The sequence below is a fragment of the Dreissena polymorpha genome, chromosome 15 (genome assembly GCF_020536995.1).
Source record: "Dreissena polymorpha isolate Duluth1 chromosome 15, UMN_Dpol_1.0, whole genome shotgun sequence".
Taxonomy (NCBI): Eukaryota; Metazoa; Mollusca; class Bivalvia; order Myida; family Dreissenidae; genus Dreissena; species Dreissena polymorpha.
In genome coordinates this window covers 43,011,164-43,029,293 of record NC_068369.1, presented here as the reverse complement: position 1 = coordinate 43,029,293, position 18,130 = coordinate 43,011,164, and the positions used below count along the sequence as shown (strand labels likewise).

General features: G+C 32.9%; 1 pseudogene; it reads right to left on the bottom strand.

Annotated features, from left to right (window-relative positions):
* Positions 1-5,110: 5,110 nt before the first annotated feature.
* LOC127859714 (uncharacterized) lies at positions 5,111-7,501 on the bottom strand (annotated as a pseudogene).
* Between the last annotated feature and the right edge of the window lie 10,629 nt (positions 7,502-18,130).

The following is an 18,130-nucleotide window of genomic DNA, read 5'->3' as shown; positions in this document are numbered from 1 at the left end:
TGATGATTTTTTCCTTTATATCAGTGTGTTTTACTCACGTTTTATCAAAGTGTATGCACATTTAGGGGTTTAAATGGTTTTAAAGGCACTAAATGTTGTATAAATAGTTGATTTAAGTCAACTTAGTCTTTCTTGCATAAACAACTAAGCCTATAGCACAAAGAAACATAGACTGCAGCTCTAAACCAGATGTACAATGCAAAATAGGATTTTCTTCGAACATCAGGCTTACATCACCCTACTGAAAAGTTAATAGCTCTGCTGAAATTGGTCATAATCGAATGGGAAAACTGTTTAATGGTGTTGATGACTCTATTTTATCCAAAAAATGTCACCTCTGCCTCTGGCGCGTTGGGTGTGAAATTCCGGATTTTGTACCTTAAGGAGGCAGTCTACAGTTTTTCTTGAAAATCCCCAGACCGACAACCACTGGTCTGCAAAACACCCTCAAAACAAGGCCTCCAGTCACAACCTGAAAATAGATTCAGACAATATTCAGTGCAGCTCATCAACAGCTTAAAAATAAAGCACAAAACAATGCAAAAAATGCTCTTTAAATTGATATCTGGGGTAAAATAGACCTTTTCAGGGGTCTCGGAACGTGCCCTTAAAAACCCCATTTTTAGATAAACCCGGCAATCACATTTATTTTTCCGGGTAAGATTACGCACAAAGTCGACAACATGACAGATATGCTAATCAATAAAATACAGGATGATACAGAAGTCGAGTTTGAGGAATTGAAACGCGTAGAAGTAGAGGGGAAGAAGAAAATGAAAAAAAGTTAAATCCAAGAACACAAAAGAAGAGTATAATCAAACATACACAACTGCAGTTCCAAGATTTCTTACAGCATGTTTCTAGGGTGAAGACGCAATATACTGCCATAAGAAATCTAAAAGCCAACTTGCCAAGAAATGAAATATTGATCCATATGGATTTTGCAGAAAATTTCACATACAGCAATTTCAAAGCGCTTATTGGAACAGCACAGGAGTTACACTGCACCCGGTAGTTGCTTACTATAAAGAAGAAGAAGAGCTGAAACACAAGAATTTGATTTTTGTTTCTGATGTCACTAACCATAATTCAACAGTAGTGGTCACGATCTTGAAAAAAACTAGTCCCTGACATGAAAGCATCGAGTATGACTGTGTTTTATAATGGAACTGAGTATGAAACCACAGCGAAAGAACTCGAGATGAAAAACCCGAATATTGTTTCGGGAACCATAAAGTTGCATGCATTATTTGCTGCACACAATCTGTTATATACCGCAAAGGTCTCATGTTACTGTGAAGCCTGTTCAAAAGGCGAATACTGTGGACACTGGAAAATAGACACTGTACCACAAAAACAGAAAGTAAGTAACGAAGCCAGCCTACGCGAATGTTCGCTTAAACGGAAGTTGATAGATCATGAAGGAAATGTCGATGAAAACAGAAAAAAGTATAGAAGCTAAACATACCTGAAATGTGCGCAGACAGAAATGGCTCTTCACATATCGCAGATGAAAATGTGTTGCCCAAAGTCTCGGATAAAAATGAATCCCCGTTGATCAAACCAGTCAAAGACCAGTGCTCCAGCTAGGTCTAAATTGAAGGGTGCCCCGCCCTGCCCCTCCGAACTGCCCTTCTTAGGGGCCCCCCCCTCCCCCTGCCCTTTATTTTTTTTTATATTTTTTTTACATTAAATTATGATAATTACTGGTAATGAATCTCTTATTACATTGTTATTAATTTATTCCTCATTGCAGACATTGAATGGTTTAATAATAATGGGAATAATATATTCTAACAATTATTAAAAACATATAAATGAACATGCAGCAGCAACAGGAAGCATTCCAGAGACACAAGCGCACTTGAAAGAGCACTTTTGACAAAATACTGCGCGTTGAAAGTGTCCTTTTGACAAAAAGCCCCCCCCCCTGCCCTTTTCAAATCCTAGCTGGAGCACTGAAGACGCATACTATCTTGTAAATTTGGATGATATCGTCTACCCAGGGAAACTTCTCAAGGTTGATAATGATAAACAGGAGGCGACTGTTTTATTCATGGGAAAAACTCAAGGGAAAGGAGATTTGTTTAAGTGGCCGTTAAGAGATGACGTACAAGATGTTGAATTCGAACAGTTTGTACGTGAAATCCAAGAGCCAGCTGCTTGCAGCAAAAGCAAAAGGCAGTTTAAACTTGCCCATTACACGTTTTTTGACACCACTTTCAATAGCCAATTGCTTGTAGCAAAAGCAAAAGGCAGTTTATGGAGTTTGTTTTGTGAAAATTGATTGTTTTGACAAAAAGTGTCAGGTACGTGGACTCGAAAATAGTTCTAAGAAGTACGTATATAAACTACTGTATAACTCATTAATGGTTGTGTTTATTAAATGTGAACGTTTTAATCACAATGTTTTGTTATTTGAAAATGTAAATGAAGTTGACTTAGTTGTAATTGCATGTTGTCTATAGGAACGAAATAGACTTGTCAAGCACGTTAAAGGGGCTGTCCAACAGATTTTGGCATGTAATTAAGCTTGTCATTAAATACTTTAAATGCTTTATATTGATAAATTAAAACATTTGAACTAAAAATCTCCTGTAAAAAAACAAGAATACAATTTAAAAAAAGAAAAAAAAGTAAACCTCAACAGGGCTCGAACCACTGACCCCTGGATTCCTGGAGTCCTGGAGTAAAAAGCCTCCCGCCTAGACCACTCGACCATCCACGCTCATGTTTTGAGCGGATGTATTTTATAGCTATATAAGCAATCCTCGTAGTTTCCCAAAATATCGTTTCGCGTCGATACGACGCTTTATCTGTTGGACTTTAAGAGTTATTTAAATCTATGTTTTTCTCTGTACATGTGTATTTAAATTTGTTTAAGTTAAGCTGTTAGGTTTTTTTATCATTTTTGTATAAAACACGTGTATCAATAAAACGAATAAGGCATGCTTATAAAGATTCTTTTCATTTTGGCTGCGATATTATTTTTTCCTTGTAAGAAAATATTAATGATGAGTTGATTTAAATGTATTGATGTGTTAAAATGAATATAACATACCTGACATTAGAATATCAGTGTGTTAATGATTATGCAAATATTATGAAAATTTGATATTTCTAGGTGACCCCGTTGTTATTTTATGTACAGTTTGGTGTTCAAGTTGATTTCAATACAGTTTATGGTTCAATTGCTTTGTTTTCATTTTCCAACATTTCTCTATGTGTTTATGTCCCTTTAACTGGGGTTCAGTGCATAGTTTCTAGCTTAATAATGATATCATCATTCGGCCTTGATATATTACACTTATCACTATATTACACCAAATAACTTTGCTGGAAATCAATCTTATTTTGGTGCAATAAGTGAACAAGTGCACATGTGACTTTCTTGCACAATGCAAAGCAGTTTAAATGAAAATAACATTGGTGGAGTAGGTAGACAAGTGCAGTTATTTACTTACTGCACCGAACAGAATTATGTGTGTGTAAATAATACAGTATGACATTTTATTAAAAGTACCAATTAAACAAGAATACCATTCTGATATTTATTTAAGACATGTATGACATCATTTTAGATCATTTTATGCAAAAATGTCATTTTTGAAAAAAATGTCACTTATCACTGTTTTTCGCTAAGGTGACGAGATGTTGAATCAGACTAGATCGTGTTTGACGATAAGAACTTGAAGACTGTGTAAATATGTTCACGATTATACGTATATGTCAGAGGTAAAAAAAACTTTTTGTATATCAAATCCATAGCAACTGAGTGCATTAAAATAATTTCAGTGTTTACTTTTTATTATTAATTCCAATTTCGTCAATATTAATAGTAATTGATAAATATCGAAACGTTAAAAATATGTCGGATCAGTGAGGGGACTTCATATTACAAACGCGCGGTTGCACTTTACCGAATAAATACTTATTTGTTTAAAAAGATCATGATACCTATAGAAAACTCTCACGAATGAGCGGGCTCTCCACCTTTTCCCATTAAAAATGGTGAAATATTTAAACAGACATCATTAATAATGTTAACTGGGTCGCACTTTATTATCCAAACATAGATCCTAAAAGGTCACGTGGTATAGGCACAGTGATTTGTTGCCAAGCAAAATATTTTAGTGATGATTTCAACCAGATAGAATTATTTTAGTTTGTGTAACAGACTTTCCCAGATTAAGTTGTCAAAACAAACAGTAATTATAGTATTATCTGTCACAGTATAAATGATAAAATCACATTTTTGAATTTTGCATACGCCCATTTGCCCCTGAATATGAGTATAATACCTGTGGTTCTTCTTCAACATGATATCACCTTTGTCATCTACATAACAACAAAACTGTTTACTTTGACAAGCTTCTCTTATTTTACTATTTCTCCATTTATATGAACATTTTATCTCAATTAAGTATTTTTCAGACCAAAAGCTTACTAGACCATCTGGACTATCACCAAGGTAGACATTGTCAGTGAAAAGAACTAAGCCCATGTTAGCGACAACAATATTTTTCTGTTCTTTTAGTTTTTTGCATGCTATGTATCTTTTCTTTTCAATTGGTTCATTTTTCATTCCCCATGCCACAGCATTGTTTTCAAAAGATTCGTTCTCACCAAACACTTTTTGTACAAGGTTTTCCGATGTAGTTTAGTCCGTTTTAGTGCTTTCATCATGAAACAAGGAGGCAGTTATTCTCATTTTTTCCGGCAGAAGTCCATAATGTGTTTTCATGTTGAACTTTTGTCCTAGATTCAATTTCATCTATTATTTCATTGGTGCAAATGGACAAAAAACTGTCAAAATCTGACTTAGACATATTTTCACATTTCAAAGTACTTAATTAATCAATGTATCCGTCAGATTTGTGAACAATGTGTTTTGTAGTTTCAACCTCTTCAAAATTTGATAAATTTAGGTAACTTTCTACATCAAAATGATGTTCTTGTGCTGGTGGCAAAATGTCAAATAATGCAGCCCTGGAGTTATTTCCCAGCTTTGAACACAAAGTGTCTCTAAATGAGATGCAGTCTACATTGTATTTAGCCTTTTTCTTTTCTTTTACTTTCAATGAATCCTCATACCTTACACGTTTAAAATTTATTTCATCGACTGGCCTGGTTGCTTTTTTTTCTTTTTGCTTGACTGATTCCACTGGCAAGGTTTTGACGTGCAGGCTGCATCTTCAATCTCATCTGATTGTGGTCTCCCTTCTAGCGCAAACAGCAGTCCAGCAATGTGGGTGCATCTTCTCCACGTCTGAAATAAAACAATTAAGATCTTTTCAAATCTATGGCATAATCTGTCTGTCATTCTGTCTCACAACTTTAACATTGGTCATAACTTTTACAATATAGCAACTTGAAACACTGTATTTGGCATGCATGTGTATCTCATGAAGCTGCACATTTTGAGTGGTGATAGGTCAAGGTCAAGGATATCCTTCAAGGTCATAGGTCAAATATATGGCTTCAAAGCAGTGTAGTAGGGGGCATTATGTTTCACAAACACAGATTTTGTTTTCATTTTTTGTGAGATATATGATTATAAAATCACCTATAAGGGAGAATGTAAATAAATTATCTCCAATACAAGAAATGGTATAATCAAATAAGCAAATATTTATGTAGAAGGCAATTTAAAAAAAAACTTGTTTATACCTATAAACTAACCTAAATTGTAATTTGATCAAATATATATAATAGAATAATAGAAAATTATAATAGCGTAATTCTCTAATACATTCTAATATACATTTTGTTAAACAAAAATTATGTTATTTGTTAGCAAGTTGATTGAAATTTTAAGTGTATTTTGATTGACAATAAACTTACTAAATAAACATGTTTGAAATTTGCAATTGCAATTGTTGTTTTCATTTAGAGCCTGGTGAGTGGCAAATGTAAATATATTAATTCACTCCTCACGGAACCTTTATGTATGAAGTACCTGAATAATTGTATACTTACCCAGCAGGGCAAGTGCAGTAAGCCTTGACAACTTCAAAGGGTCTCTGATTGGCCATCAAAATCCATTGTGCATATACCCCTTGTTGCATTGACGGAAAACACTTCGATCGAATGTAGTAATACTTGCTGCCTTCACTTATTAAATTAATCATAAATTTGTGGATAAACTCTTCTTTGTAGAAATTTAGTCCCCTTAATAAGACGACAGCAATAATTTCGCGCTCTTTCTTATAACACGGGTTTTACATGACATACCGGTATTAATGCATAGAGAATAGTTATTATCACGTGGCTGTAGAAAAACGGTGTAAATCAGTTCTTCAAATAGACATGATAAAATATACATGCACTGGATTTAATTTGTTACTGCATCAAATTATTAACGGGTTTTGTTTTTCACAACTTACTAGCCGTAAGTAATTTTACACTGCTCACCTATTGCAATTAACTTATCATAATTAATGATTGTTTACAGTACGGTAAATAGGTGTGATGATGATGCCCAAAACCGCCTTTAATGTACTGCTTTATTTACGGATTTTATATCACGTATTAATGCTACAACTGTGATTCATTGTTAATAAACTCTGTGACCGACGTCAATCAAAAATAATAATCGCTATATAACCCCGCCTCCATAAGCATTCTCGTAACCGATTGGACGTTAAATATCACAGTTTGGGGACTGGAAAGTTACCCGAAAAGTTCCCATGATGCATCTGTCAGCATACATGACTGTGTTAAGTGGCTTGAATATACGATACGGGCATCCGGTTATCTATTATCAGTGGACTATCTATTACCACCTCTGTAGCCAATTGTATAAATCTGGATATCTCTTATACGACGGATAACTTTTGGTTATCTTCAAAAATGATATCATAATATTGAAGATAACCACAAGTTATCCGCGGGATAAGATTTATCCAAATTTATACAATTGGCTACTGGAGCTTTTATGGCGATTACATGTGGAAATCGGTACCGAGTTCTCTTTAAAAGTAGGGAATATTATATACTTATAGAGAAATATCAGTTTTTTTGCAATCGCCATTTGCATTCACATTTTAAACTTTAATCGCCAGCTGAAAGATTCAATCGCCTTTGGCGATTTTGGCGATCGGAAACGCTAACATAGCTTATATATTGCCTGTAGCATTTCATTTTTTTCGGCATCTTCTGTGCGATGGCTACTGTGGAGTAGGTAGCTTTCAATGTCGCTGAGCTTCACCTTTAGATAATGGCAAGAAGTTCCTGTCCATCCTGACTGGAGCTCAGCTGTATTGGGAGCGTCAACAGCAGTAGATGGTGCAAAATAGATGATCTCATCCGACACAATGTCACACCGCGATCGAATAGTATCTACCACGCGCTGGGCAAGTGTCAACTTGTTTCCACTAATTTTTACATTGTTCGGCCTTTAAAACGTTTGAATTTCAGTTTTTAAATAGTTTAAGACATCCTCGACATTTGTTGTAATATTTATTGGAATTAAAGTCGCCGATATTTTATTAGAAGTCATATTTTCAATCGATAACTTTTTTTTAAATATACGCGCTTAGCGATATTTACAACCGGAAGTAAACAATACCTACCCGCACGAACGACAACTTTTGTTCACGCTTAAGTACGAAAAGACCGAATCTAGGTATATATGCATGTACGATCCAATATTAATTGCATTCCATATTACCTTACAGACTCGTCACATTAGGTTTGAACTCTTTTTTTTTTATTTCTTTAAAAGCATATATTGTATACATACATGTATTTAGTTTGCAAACAATGGTTTTAACAAATAAAACAGAAATATGCCTTATAATGTTTTAGACCTTTTTTTATTATTTAAATTTCACTAAAAAAACAAAACATTATACATGTACATACATTGTAAACATTTTTTTCCTTCAAGAAGATAACACTGCAATTTATTTGCGTATATGCACGTACAATGGAATGTTTTTTTTTTAAATATTTTTTTCTTTAAAATATACCCAATCTGCATGGAAATAAGTGATAATTGTGGTTAAACCATGGGTAATTTTTGTCTTGCAATATGAAAAGAAAACAAACAAAAAAGTGTTAAAGTAAGCAATGAATTATAAAAAAAGGAGAAGCTGGAAGCTCAAAACTGACCGCCAAGTAATCTCTGATAAGTTGTATTAAATTGTTCGAGATTATCGTTTGTTAGGGCTATTTCTTGTTCTATATCAGAGAGTTATTTTAGAAATGTAAGGAAATCAGGAGGTTGGTGCATTGTTTTCAATTTAAATATATAATATTTCATTAAATAAATGATGAAATTAATAGTTAGCATGTTTTTATCATATTCCATCTGTCCAAAACAAATTAATTCGTAGTTCAAATATAATAAAATTCCTTTCTCATACATGTAGTCTGCTAATCTGTTCCATAAATGTTGTGCTTCCCGGCATTTCCAAAACAAGTGTTCAATATCTTCATCGTATTCATTGCACAGATCACATAAGTTAGCGCTCGTCAGTTTGCACCGAAAGAGATATGTATTCGTAGCAGTTAGACGCATGATAAATTTATATTGGAAGCATCTTAAATTTGTATCTGTACAAGTTTTGAACACTGTCGTGTATATCTTTGCCCAATTTAACTCTTTATTTTGAAAAATATTTTGCCATCTATTTTCCGCATTCGAATTTGTATTTTTTATTTCAGACAGCTGAAGATTGTATAAAAATTTAGTTGGTTGGTACGATGTTTTTATTATATCTAGTAATGATTTTTTCTTTGATCCTGTTAAAAAACGTTCGTCTACAAGTTCCAATATATCTTTAGGTATGTTATTTATAAGACTATTGTATTTAAGGAAGTCATTGTCTGATGCATTATAGATACATTTGAAATCAGTAAAGCTATAAAATTTCTTTACGCGAAAGTCCATTAACTGATCAACAAACATGATTCCTTTGTCCTGCCGATCTTTCCAGTACAAAGTTTTTATTTTCAATTTTTATTTTACTATTATTCCATATAATATGTTTGCTGAAGTTATGTTAATAGCAATTTTTACACGTATTCCATCCTTGAATTATGTTTTTTAGAAATTCGTTGTATTTACATATACGTTTAATATCTTGTGTTTGTAAATTTGATTCAAATAGCAATTCTCCTCCGTATTTTTGTAAGACTTTATCATGCATACACTTCCACATACTATTATTTCCAGTAAGTAGTCGTTTTACCCATGATCTCTTAATAGAATTTAGGAACATTCCAATGTCTGTTAATTTAAGGCCTCCATTTGAACAATTCATTATTATTTTGCTGCGTTTTATTTCGTCGGGTTTACCGTCCCATATGAAATTAAATATTTCTTGAGTTATTTTTTGTACGGTATGTTTAGGAGCGTTCGGTAATACAGTGAATGGATATACTAGTTTTGGTAAGGCAAATGTTTTTATTACTGTTATTTTCCCTAGTAAGGTTATTTTCTGTGGTGCCATTTTTAAGACAATTACTGAATGCACATAATTTGGGTTCTAAGTTCGTTGACATATTTTTTTATTTTACAGTTATAAAAGGATAGCCCAAGAGTGTTTGCAGATTCCGATGTCCAAATAAATTTGTGATCATTGCAAAACCGGATTGTAGTATTCTTGAATAGCCCTACTCTTAAAACTGTTGATTTTGAATTGTTAAGGTTTTATCCAGAAGTATGACCAAATTGTGTTATTGCATTGACCAAATTTTCAAAATAATTTTGTGCACCGTTGTTGAAAAAGGTTGCGTCGTCTGCGAAGAGCGACTGTTTTATTTCTTCATTATTCACAACAATACCACTAATGTTCTGGTCTTTTTCAATATAACTAGACAGTATTTCAATACATATTACAAACAGTGACGATGAGAGAGGACAACCTTGCCTAACGCCATTTTTTATTTTAAAACTTTCCGACATGTAGCCATTGTTGATAATAATACTACTTATATCATGGTAAAACAGCTTTACCCAACGGATAAGATCATCGCCGAAATTAAAATTTTGTAAACACTTAAACATAAATTCATGATTTAAATATCATATGCCTTTTCAAAATCTGAAAAAAAGACCCGGCATTTGTTTGTTTTCAAATTATTCTATAATTTCAAAAAATAGTCTGACATTCTCAACAATATATCTTCCTTTTATGAAACCTGTTTGTGAAGGTGCTATTATTGAAGATATATTTTTTTTATTTCTATTAGCGATGGCTTTTGTAGCTATTTTGTAGTCGACTTTAAGTAATGATATAGGTTGCCAATTTGTTAAAATAGTGGTATCCTTGTTAGGTTTAGGAATTAATGATATAATACTTTGGTTTTGAAAGTCAGTTAGATGTCTGTGTATAAATGAATAGTTTATTGATTCGATGAAAGTTTTTTTAATGTCATCCCAAAAGGTTTTATAAAATTCTACTGTAAGTCCATCTGAGCCAGGGCTCTTGTCATTTTTCATTTCTTTTAAGGCTCCATAACATTCTTCTTCGGTTAAGATACCTTCACATATATTTTTATTTTTTTCACTCAGGCGTTTTATAGGTGTGTTGAAGAAATCAATATTTGATGTTTTATTATATTGTTTTTGATAAATGGATTGATAGAATTTCACTTCTTCTGTTAATATTTCTTTTTGATTTGTTATAAATGTGTCATTTACTTTTATACTTTTAATGGTTTTCTTCTCTGCGTGTCTTTTTTCTAGGTTTGTGAAAAATGCACTGTTTGTTTTCATTACTTTCAACGTATATAGCTTTTGATCGCAGTTATATACCGTTAATTTTTTTGTCTCTTAAATTATCCAATAACATTTTTTATTTGATAATTCTGCTGTGTCTATATTATCCTAGGTTTGCATTTATTGTAAGCTCATAATAATAATAATTTACAAACGCAATACCATTTACTTGGAAAATTGCCAATTGATGTTAAGACATAATTATGCAATCGAAAAATACTACAAAAAGTAAAATGCACAATACAATTTATATGTATGCTTGAACGAGCAAAACAACGTACGTCGAAATACGTAATGATTTATTAATTATGATTCGAAGATCAATGTGTTTCATGTCTAAGAAAAATGTCTATGTAATATAAGCTTTAAATTCTTCATTGATTAATTTACTAAATATCAGTATTTCTTTTATATTGTTAGTTTCGACGAGTTTTAAAAGTTGAAGAATGCTTGAATTGGTTTTATAGTACAAGGAAGAAATTTATAAATTAAAATTGAAATGTATTTTTCTTTGAACAGCAGGTGATATCTTACGCTCGTTACCAGTGTGTTATGACACGTTCATTTCCCAACATCAAAATCAGTTTAAACCGCCCGATCGCATTTAAATGAAGGTTCTTTAGCAGGTTGATTAATTCAAACTCGTAATCGGAAGTTTCTATATTGGATAAGTTTTTATCGCAACAACGTTTGTTTCCTAAGAAAGATTTTTAAACATATATCCCACAACGGCGCTTTACTATCTTATAAATGACATGAGAATTTTGATTCCAAAATGAATAATCTGTACAATTTAATATAATCAAACTTGGAACGAAACTCACAATAAATGACTTTGTTATGAACGCCCGAAATTCCGAGATGATTAATCCTATTAGATAAAGATTTAATGTGGAATTCAATACAAGAGACCTGTTAACAATCCTTGTCAAAATGGGCAGCACTTAATAAATTTAATCTAAAATGGACACGAAAAAACTGTATATGGATGCACAAATCAGAAGAAACACCGTCTGCGCCAACATCCACATAAATGACGACTTCCAATGATGTGTGTTTCTTACATTAAAATTCTTCAGGTTTATTGTTGAAGGCATTTTTTCCACTAACGGCAATTTTATTAGAAGTTTGTTTTACGGCCATCAAATATGAAAATTAGTCGATATGGGTTTGTCCGATGTAATCTCATTTTTCGTTGCTTTACGACATTTTCCAATAGTGAAAACCCTGGTCGCAAATAACGGTAACATTGTCAACTACGGTGAATTATGTGGTCACAATTTCGAAAAAGACAGATTCAAATACTGAAATCAGGATTAAGAGTCCGGGGAGACGATGAAACACGCAACTACTTTGCAAGCTGCCAAGTTTATTAATGTCATTGAATGAAATAGCCCAGCTGTACTCCAAAACATTACCAAAGATGGTGTGTTATTTATTGTACAGCTTATCGTACAAGGAGAGGAATGATATACTTGAGTCTCTCTGCCATCATCGTCATTGTTATTCCTACCACGTGTAAAGTACTTATTTCGTCAAATGAAAGCGACTTACAGTGTGATCATTAAATTAAACAATGCACATTGTGAACATTTGGTTAATGTTAAACAATTACAGTAAGCATGCGTTTCATTAATTTTGAAAACGATAAGAGTCTAGTTTTGCCGCTGCATAAATTATTAACAAAAGTCTAGGTCAAACGTTATCTTAGTCAGCTACAACAAATAATCAAGACAATTGTTTTCGGTGGCAAAAAATATGAATTGGTAATTTCTGGTATTTCTGATGTAAATGGTAATTTCATCTTTATTATATTGGATATATGTATTAATCAAATGTATATGTGATTTAATTAACATAAATAGTGTTCCCATGTATATATATATATATATATATATATATATATATATATATATATATATATATATATATATTTCAAATATAAATTTGATCCAATTATAAACAGTTTATGTTGATGACAGACAATCCGCTTTGTATATAAGTGCTTTAATATGGTAGCATAACTTGACAAATATTATTGTCCAATTTTTGAAATTACGTTTGACGATATGTTCTAAAAAAGTCACATCGTGATGCTTCACCCAAGTGTGTTACATGAGGAGGGCGGGAAGAGTATGTTGACATGACAAAAGAAGCAAGTTCGTGTTTTATTCAATATGGCTAGACACAGACCAGCGGATTACAGTTCCATTTCTGTCAAAACATGTTGAAAGTCCGTCGTTCATCTAAGATAATAAATGTAAATAATATACAATAGTCAGGTACACGATGTGCATGTTAAAATCACAACAAAACGTGCATATTTATATTATAAGGACCAGGTCAATTGTAGGTCATTTTCAAATGCAGTTGTAAACGAAATGTGCGAACAAATTTACATAGACATTATTAATAACGTTTTGTTTGTCACACTTGTTTTTCCATAAATCAATGACGTGATAGTAATTGTTTCCACTAGTTAGATCACGAATAAACAGTCCGGGATACTTCAAATTTTGCAATAGAATTAACAAAATATTACTTGATATGCTATTCTTGTATGTTTCAAAGCATAGCAAACAGTGGAACTTTCAGCAGATTGGGCATTGACGTTCTCTGTTTACCGGCTGGCAATATGGAGACGATAAACGTCAATATATTGTTTAATATGGTATACAAATGTCGACAAAATTGTCAGATCGCTTATTCAGTAATATAAAGCAAACGTTTTAACTAGAAATATCAAAGGCAATACATTATTTTGAAATAAATACTGCTTTAAGACAGGTTTGTTGTGCGTATCTATTAATTTAAAGAAGTGATAATATTAATATTAAGTCCGGAATAGTCAAGTTGCCAATATAATGACGGCGTAACAACGTTGTTTGTTTTTTAAATAAATAAATGTGAGATTCGCATTTTTCATCTTTCATTTGTATTGTAATGCATACAAAACTAAACACGTAATCGGATGTTTTGAAACTGCTTACGGAAGAATAACATAAGAGCTATACAAAATCTATATGTTTGAAACGCACTTGTTGTGTTGTTTAAGATTTACACGAAAATGGTCCGCACTTAAACATCCCAATATATTGAACTATATCGAAGTTACTCGGCAGACCTTTTTATCCATAAAAGGTAGTGTGGCCCTCAAAAAACAGTTTTCATTTCAATGCTTAAAAAGGTAACATTTCAATATACATGGCATTTATGTTATATACCGCTTGATAGACCTTATATATCCAACGGCATACACTATTTAGAAACAACTTTGAAAAGATGTTAATTTATAATATATGGTGTTGGAAGACCTCGTCAAAATTCAGTGTTTTATTGCGAAATTTTAGCGTGAGATTATTATTCCACATCACTTTACTCTTTTATTCATTACTCCTATTGGTATTCTTACAGCAACATGACATGTTTTCAAATAAAATGCCAAGATCCTTTTTTAAATCCCAAAGATATCAATCCGTATGAACTCTTAAAACCCATGTTCGTATAAATCAGGTCATTGCTATTCAATGTGTGTGTTAAGATTTTTCACCTTCAGCTATTTTTGTTTATATTTGTCATGTTCATTTTTTTTTCGAAACATATACATATGTTCTCTTTAATTTGACTGTCAAAGAACGCCAAATTAACATTTGCAACAATCAATCGTTAGGAGATTTAAAATAATGCTGCGATAATCACGATGCAATAAAAACTACTCATAATTCTTCGGAAAGCACAATAAATCAGTCAATAATTTACACATTTAATGAATCTCTAAACAAATGAGGGAAAATATTCAGAAAATATCTGTCAAAGAAATGTTCATAAATTATAACAGTTATTGTTTGATAAATCAAACACTTTCTCTAAGAACCGCGGCATTTGTAGATAATGTATAACAACAATGTTACATCCGATTTACGATTCATTATACTGGGTTCTAAAGTAGAAATAACGGAATATATAAAGTTTAGTATTATACATTTATTTGTTATCGTTTGTTATCCCTTACTGCAATCAAAATGGAAAAAAACATATGTACGATAGTTTGCAAAAAAGACAAGTCTTCATCGCTGATACAATATATGTAATTCTAGAATGTTTTTTTATTGCTGCTATGCAATTTTCTCTTTCGTCTTTAAAAGAGTTCTTAAAATTGACACAAAGCCCGTAAATCGGTCTTTGGAATGCAGCTGGCACACGACGAGCATTATCAGACAAATGACCGTTGATCGTAGTTAAGTCGTAATGAACCAAATAGACTCGCCGTCCGTGTCCTTATCACGCGATTATAATGCTGTTTTTGTTAAATATGTAGCACAAAGGGATTCAACATCACAACAAGTGGCATATTTATTGTTTTACATCAGCTTACCTTTTCGGGTGCACTATTTCACTTTCTCTATGTTAGTAATTTATTGTTGCTGCAGGTTTGTCGATAATTTATATATTTTTTCGTCGAGCTACTTCATGATTATTCATAATCTTTCTATTTTCAGCCACCACAGGAAAGGAATTTGTAACCGGATTTCTTAGCGTTCCGTTTGGCCCTCAAACGTTAAAATTTGATATTGCCTCCAGTACAAATGGGGATGTTGAAATATACGTACCCTATTTGGGAATAAACACAACCTACTCTTTCAATAAAACATTTTCAACTACGCTCAACGAAAGTCTTCTGCTTTACGGCACTCAAATTGGACACAACGGCGTTTATATTAAATCAACAGTAGATATTTCAGTTTACGTTACCACATATTATCCAATCAATGAAGACACACACCTATGCCTGCCAGTTCAATCTCTTGAAAGGGTATATTATATTTCCAGTTATTTGCCCAACGTTGGTTATCCAGCACTATTTATGGTGATATCAGCGTTTTCGAACACTGAGGTTAATATATCATTTCCTAACGGAACATCAATATCAAAGACACTGAACTGGATGGACGTCTATCAGGAAGCGTCTAGGTTGAACGATCTCACTGGTACTATGATTCAGTCAAGTAAACCCGTATCTGTGGTAAGCGGAGTGTCATGCATGTATATCCCTGAAGTACCTTCTGCCGGTAATTGTGATATGATTGATGAACAAATGATTCCAAGAAGCGCCTTTCAAAAGCATTTCATAATTCCGCCAATACTATCCAACAAGTTCATGGTTCGTATTTTCAGTAGTCAAAGTAATAACAAAGTATGTGTGAAGGACTCATCGTTTGAAAATTGCACAACGATGGGTTCAAATCAATGGTTGGAATCTACACCAAATACTTTTCTCTTAGTCGTCACCAGTCAAAAAAAGGCATCCGTCATACAGTACAAAGAAAGTCAAGCGTACATGACAACCATTCCGGCTATTCGTCAATGTATGAACCCGTATACTTTTGTTAGACAAGGGGTCTATGGACACCACAATAACTATATTTCCGTTACCATTCTCTCTTCCGCATCGCAATCACTTCTTCTAGACGGCATCTCACCAAGTGCTCAACTTGCTGACACTGCCCAAGTGGTACCACCATTTAACAATTATACAGTCCTCACCTTCAGAATTACCACATGATATCACGTGATGGCATCGACAGAAACACAATCGGTGTTCGGATTGATTGTGTTTTGACTTGCGACCAATTCCGCATACGGTTATCCTGCTGGAAAAAATTTCGGTTAATCTGTATAATTATTTATAATTAACGTTATGTAATGAGTAATTAACAATTAACATACTAAAAATTCGGTTTATCGGTAAACCAAATACCAGCTATACAATTCAAATAATTCATTGTGGGAGACTTGTAACTATGGCAACCGGTCGATATCGATGCCTTTATTTTGATTTTTGGAAATCATAAACGTCATATCCTTATTATTAAAATTCTTGCTTAATATTTCACTATTTTATCAAGTCTGTTAAGTGGCAATGTTTAGATTCTTAGTAAAAGATAGTTAAAATGTCTGTGCATAAACATATATACGCTTTATGTATTTTCCAGATATTGACGAATGCGCATCCAACCTCTGTCTGAATGGTAGGACATGTTCAAATGGTGACAACGGGTACACCTGTACATGCCCAGCTGGCATTAGTGGTAGGAACTGTGATATCAGTGAGTAATTGTGTTTTCATAGCTTTCAACATTAAAAAATTACGTGGACATTTTGCACTACAATATTTTAATATGAATGAACCTTAATTGTTTATGGTCTAATTTTAAAGAAATTCACACCAGTGTTGTCAGTTTGGTGCTCCGTTTCATAGTTGACGTAAATTTGAAAATAAAAGTATACATCTTGTAAGCGGTTCTAATTAAGAAGTGCTATTGTTAAGCTTGTTTCATCACCTTTTCTTTGTCATTCGAAACCCGTCGCCACATTTGCAATGTGGACACTCTTGGAACACATGTATTTTACATTAATCAGGAACCTTGGTCTTGGCATTTTTTCTTAACTAATATCTAGGTTGAGTTTGAAATTGAATTACATGGGTTCAAACCGTCAGTGGGTCCAAATAAGTTTAGAGTTTCTGAGAAAATATTAGAAGGAAAATTATTTTCCGAATAATCATGAAACGTCATCAAAATTCGCTCTAATGATATATCGGCCGAGTTCAAAAATTGTTTCGGTCCGTTAAAAACATTACTGCCAGTGGGTGAGATAGTTATGGCTATAGTAAATCCTTGTTTAACACTTCATAAAATCACAGTGTTGACCAATCGTCAAGAATCTTTTTCTAAACATGTGTTCTATGATATGTCAGCCGTGTTAGATACAAAATCGAAAATATGGCCGCCGGAGGATGACCCTCTTGTTAATTATTTTGATTTCGATTTTGACTTATCATGCTCTTAAATTATTTTCCGATGTTGCATTGTCTTAGTTCTAATATATATTCCAGAGGGGATGGGGTGGCGAATAGATTTTTTATTGTCCGTCTATCCATTCGTTCATACGTCGGATTTTATGTTACGCATAAGTTAAAGGTATTGCTGATGAATTGCTTTAACTTCACATAAATGTTAAAAAGAACTTAAACTTGCGCTCATCCATTTGTTTTATTCCATGTTGTTCGACATGACTAGATTTTTCTAAATGGTGCTTATTTTTTATATAAAAGGACACTATTTAATGTGTGTCGCTTGCAACTCAAAGAGTATTGCTGCTAGAGGACCGCAACTTTACAAACATATTTACCAGGATGCGAACTTAAGCACTTAAAGTTAGGATGTTTTCCACATAATCGGGGTTATGATCCCTTTGTATTTGAAAGGGACTGTTTTAAATAATTTACAAACATATTAACCAATATGTGAACATGTGCACCTTTATAATTGGTTCGGATGTTTCCAACCAAAGTTGTAAGCTCTTTTTAAATAAAATATTTCATTTTGTAAACTGTGTCAG